Source organism: Passer montanus, unplaced genomic scaffold (assembly GCF_014805655.1).
Source record: "Passer montanus isolate IOZ18808 unplaced genomic scaffold, ASM1480565v1 scaffold20, whole genome shotgun sequence".
Classification (NCBI taxonomy): domain Eukaryota; kingdom Metazoa; phylum Chordata; class Aves; order Passeriformes; family Passeridae; genus Passer; species Passer montanus.
In genome coordinates, this window is record NW_024366592.1 from 5,031,716 (window position 1) to 5,037,715 (window position 6,000).

The window sequence follows — 6,000 nt, forward strand, 5'->3', positions numbered from 1 at the left end:
AAAAGGAAGTTGCAGTAACACAGAACAGGAATGGGTATTTTTGACGTGCCAAGGTAAAAACTGGTTTGCAAATGTGACAGTGTGCTGAACAGAGCAATGTCTGACACATTCCCCTGACACTGGCTCCCTGGCATGGAACAAAATGCAGGAGCATCACCGTGGGAAGCATTTGCCATTCATTGCTCAGGCAGGTCGGGTTTTCTATTGTGCAGAGAACAGTCCTCATCTGATACTGAGATGTGGCATTTGTACTTGGGGTTACAGTGTTTGGGCTGAGAAAGGAGGGATTTCTAATGGATTCTTCACTTACAGAAGTTTCTTTGTAGGCAGATTCTTGTCTTTTGGAAAATTCTTTCGTCCTGCATTGTATGGTGCACTGAAGAGGTGGGTAAACTGAATTTCAAACCTGCACTGGAGGGAAATAAGCCTCTGTTATCAGAGACCTCTAAGTGTTCCTAATGCAGCAGTTTAGTAGAAGCACAACTGGTGCAGAATTGAGGCTTTGTGTTCACAGAGATGTTAAAACAAAGGATTGTCTTCCCACACTCAGTTCTTACATCTGGGTATAAAATGTTTTGGGGAACTGAACAACTACTTGCTGTACATAGAGCAAATAGATTGGGTGGAGAACAGACACTGACATAGCTATTTGATTTATTTGAATGATATTGAATGGATGTTGGGTTTTGCTAATATTTTAGACAAAAAAATTTTTTTGATAAAGATGTATTTTGTTGAAGATACTCTGCAAACAAATTAAGTCTTTAACTCACTGCAGTCTCAAATGAATACAGCAAATTTTAAGTTAAAAAAACCAAGTAAAAAACAAACACACCATTTCTTTTCTATGCCTGGTGTTTAATTGTATTATTATTTTAACTACTAAAGGCCAAAAAGTTGTTCACTCATGTGCACAGCTTTTATTGACAAAGACCCAGCAATTTCCCCTAAAATATTCTGATTTTCAGCCTGTTGCTTTTCATCCTGCCTTGCATCCGTGCCAACTGGACTTCCAGTACGATGCTGTAATTGGAACATGCTCCTTGCTGCCTTGAGTAGTTTTCAGAGCAGTATTTTCCAAGTGTTTGTGACACTTACCATATGGTTTCCAACTTCAGTGCTGGCCAAAGCCTGGCTGTCACCAAGCAGACATGAACAGCACAGCTTCAGGAACTCACGTTCTTTATTCCTTGTGTCTTGCATCAGTTCCCTTTTGCAAAAAATCTGCACTGAACTACTCTTCATTAAAAGAGGAGAAATTGAAATCAGGTGTTCTATACCTGTAAAACTGCTGCTCACACACAGGACAATGACCTGCATCTTCTCTACCAGCACTGTTTGTCCTTTCAAACCCCCTGAATTTACTTTACAGTTCCTTTGATGAATGACTTAGGGTTGATATTGGTAAATGAATGAAAAAATAAAGATACTGAGAGGGGGTAAGCAGTTAATCTATTATTACAAGAAAGACAATTCTGTGAATACTGCCATGTTTCTGTTAGCCTGTGCTCCATTTGTGTGTTTACCTCTCAGTGAAGTTTTCTGTCCTAAATTTTAATCAGGAGTATTTTGGCCCATGTATACTTTTAGCGTCTAAAAGGAATTCTGTTTCCCATTTTGTCCTACATGGTGGAGTTTTAAATATATTTAGGTGCTAATTAATGTTGAATGCAGAAAGAATTAAATGCCTTTATAAACATAGTAATAAAATAAATAATATAGACTCAATATAAATAATAATTAGAAATTTATCCAATACCTTTGGAATCTCATGTTCCAGACAGTATTTTTTTACTTATTGATTTTGCATCATAGGGAGCTTTCATGGATAAGCCTAGGAGACTTGATGTCTTTTAGACAGTAGAAAAAGAGTATCTGTTTGGGTCATGGTTTCAGAGGACTATGAGCCAGTGTTGTATGGAGAGGATACAGGGTGTGCAGCTGGCTATGGAATACTGGCTGTGGGTATCACTATAAAAATGTAACTGTAATGAATGCAATTGTTTTTAAATCAAATTATTTGACAGGGAAGGAAAATATTCACAGTTTGCTGTGTTTTTCCTTGAAGGTTTTTGCAAGTACTTTTTTTATCTGGCTGGAAAGGGTTCAAATAATGATATGAGTTTTCTTCCTAGACAACTTTAGTTTTCTGGGTTTCTAGGTTTTCCTAATGAATTAATTAGTCTTTTTTCTTCTATGAATTAAAGCAAAAGAATGAATCATTTGAGTTCACATTTTTGGTAAAACAAGATTCAGGCTTACAGAATGGTACATTCCAGTGAAAGTAAAAGCCAAGCAATCCTATTTACCACCCATGTAAATAGAATCATTAAGGTTGGAAAAGATCTCCAAGATCATCAAGTCCAAATCAAGGCAGCTTCATAGAATCATGGAATTGTAGAATGTTAAGGGATTGGAATGCTCCTTAAAGATCCTTAAAGTCCCAACCTCCCCTACCACGTGCAGGGACACATCCCACTAGACCAGGTTGCAAAAGGCTTTATCCAACCTGGCTTTGAACACTTTTAGGGATGGGGCAGCCACAACATCCCTGAGCAACTGCCTTTCTTTCTTTGCCATATTCATTTGTAAAACAGTACCTTTTGGGTTTGGAAATACTAACTTATTCCTGTTTATAATGTACAGTGATCTGTTCCATGCAGAATTCAGTTATAAATTCATAATAACAATTAAAATGGGGAAACCTTACTCAATATGATCTACATAAGAGAATCAAGAGACTTTTGCCTTATGGACCTCTGGGTGATCTTTCAGAGGATCAGTGAAGTTGTGGATAATGTTGTTATTTCAGGCCATAGTTTGTGTAGACATGCAGTGCATTTAAAGAGGCCTGGCACTGAGAGCTTTTAAGAAAATTAATCAGCACAGACAAAAAAAGGAAGGTCCTTGCTTAGCTAAAAAGTCACCTAAAATACTGGCTAAGGAGGATAAGTCTAAAATGTAGTTTTTACAATGAACAGTCATTTGTAAATTTAAGGAGTGGTCTGTGCTAAAATCTACTCTCTTCAATGTACTCAAAATAACCGAGAAGCAGATGTGAACATTCAGATTAAAAGTTTGGAAGATAAGTAATTCAGGATAGATGGAAGAAGAGGAGATGGTAAAGAAGAGCTTATAGGACTAAATGACCAGGCAATAAAATGGCAGTTGAAATTCAGAGTAAATAAATGTGAAATCAAACACATGGCAGAAACAACTCAGGAGTCACATAAAACTGAACCAGCTGTTCCCACTCAAGAGCAAGATTCTGAGGTTATGATCTTTAGTTTCATAAAACATTGATTCATTGCTCAGTGACAGTCATAAAACCAAATCAACTGTCAGGCATTTTCAGGACTGAAAACAAAACAGAGAACACTATTGTGCCACTATGTTCCTTTACAGTTCAATCATGGTTTTTTGGATTTTGTGTAAGTTCTGATCTCTTGATCTCGAAAAGGAATGTATTAAAACTTGAAAATATTCAGTGAAGGCAAAAAAGGTAACAAAAGTATGGAGTTTCTCTAGAAGGGGTGGGTTACTAGGCTAGCCATTTTTAACTCAGAAAAGGGTGATTTAGAGGGCTGATAAGAAATCCACAGGATCCTGGCTTTCACAGGGATAGTTGATGCAGGTCAGCTGTTCCCTGTCTCTTTTCATAGAAAAACGAAGGACCATCAAATGAAGATGATTTCAGAAAAAATGCAGTTCTTTATGCAAAGAGTGATATGCCCCTGGAACTGCTCACCAGGAGGCATTGCTGATGCTCATATTTATGTGGACTTTAGGGGGAAGTGGACAAACACTTTGAAGAGGAATCCACTTAAGATTACTAATCAGAAAAGAATCCAGTAAGCTTAGGAAATCGTGTGACCTGCATATAATTGAAAACTGAGAGACTTCTGAAGGAAAAGTCTGTTTTTTCTGTGTTGCTCTTCACTGAGCATCCACTTACAGCTACAGCTAGAAAAAAAATACCAGTCTAAATGGCCCCCTGGCTTGAATTCTTGTTCCTGAGAAGTGCAAATAAAGTGTTTCTTTTTTAAAAACAATGAAGACCAAAATCACAAAATTTAAGACAAAAATCACCTGTTTGGGGCATGTGGTGCACTGTATTATGAGACTATTTAGATATCCAGGCAAGAATTTAGAGATGATATTTTCGTAAAATACTAAGGGACTTAATGACTTCCAAAATTACTCAAATGGACTAAATGGCTTCCAAATCTCACCAAATTACATTCTGGTTTAGACATTTCATTGTATTTGTTGTCACTGAAAACTGAGGCATAAAAAACTATACAGGCAAGATCAGAGAGTATTGATTACAGTAAAAATTGCATTTACTTTGGCACTTTATTAGGGATTTATGTCTTCTGATATTTTTTAAGGTTATTTATCTGCTGTACATATTTTCAATATAGCGTGAGTAGAAACTCATGTTTCTGTTTTAAAAGCCTGGTATGAGAAAAAGGAGATCAAAACTAGTTGATGTTCATTCAAGTAGAATAGTGTTTTCTTAATTTGCTGACTTATTGAGGCTGCTGTAGCACTCTAGAATGCAAAACCCTTTAGAAGGGTTATTTCTGAAGAACTAACTGGGGCTTGGGGTTTTTTTTGTTTCAGCTAAAACTCAACAAAAAATTATGTGGTTCTTTAAGGCATATATTTCTTATAACTACGCAGTTTAAGATCTAGAAGAATATTCCAGTACAAGATTATAATAATGCTTTCAAATATTTCATCTGAGAATTTATGTATGAATGGGCATTTCCAAAGCATATGTGTTAGATTAACATTCAGTCCACCACAGCCACAACACAGTTTCCTTTAATGGATTCCAGGGACTTAAGAAAAGTATATTTTACATTATTAACTTCAGCTTAGTTCTATTAACAGCAATTAATCCTCTTTTTTATTCAACCTCATGAGATTTATGTAAGTTTAGTATTTTGAAATTAATATTGTTATATTAGCATAAAGCTCCTAAAGAAGGGATAAATAGGGAAATCACTCTTCACTGTCTGTTCAGTGAAAATGCCCTGTCTATCCAGATGCTAGCATGCTGTCCATCATTAACATACCTACTTGATTCACAATTAAATGAGGCTTATATTAGGCACCCTAGGATGCTGAGTTCACCTAAAGACTCCTGCTGATTATGAAATTAATGTATTTTTATATATGTACAAGTATATGTTATCTCTAGCAATACATTACAGCATTTCTGATAAAATTAGGAATTTTCTTACTACACTCTTTTGCTTATTTATTGTCTGAAGTATATATTGACCCATAATAATAATAATAATGATAATAATAATAATAATGTTCTGTAAAGTTAGCAAAGCACTTTAGTTCTTCATGTCAGACTAATGTGTAATGCAATAATATCACGTTGCATGTGACAGCCAATTTATTGGGCTGCCTATCAAGTAAATAATAAAGTGCAAGAATTCAAAATTTTTAAGTTGGAATAAGAGTATTTGTGAAGCTTGGAGTGAAGGAGGAACATTTACTGAGAATTTGCTCCCAACATCAGTGCATCTAAGACTCAAGTCTAAATTACAAGCAGCATAGATCATAATTTTGTTATTTTGATTGGACTTAAGAAAAGTATATTTTACATTATTAACTTCAGCTTAGTTCTATTAACAGCAATTAATCCTCTTTTTTATTCAACCTCATGAGATTTATGTAAGTTTAGTATTTTGAAATTAATATTGTTATATTAGCATAAAGCTCCTAAAGAAGGGATAAATAGGGAAATCACTCTTCACTGTCTGTTCAGTGAAAATGCCCTGTCTATCCAGATGCTAGCATGCTGTCCATCATTAACATACCTGCTTGATTAAATGAGGCTTATATTAGGCACCCTAGGATGCTGAGTTCACCTAAAGACTCCTGCTGATTATGAAATTAATGTATTTTTATATATGTACAAGTATATGTTATCTCTAGCAATACATTACAGCATTTCTGATAAAATTAGGAATTTTC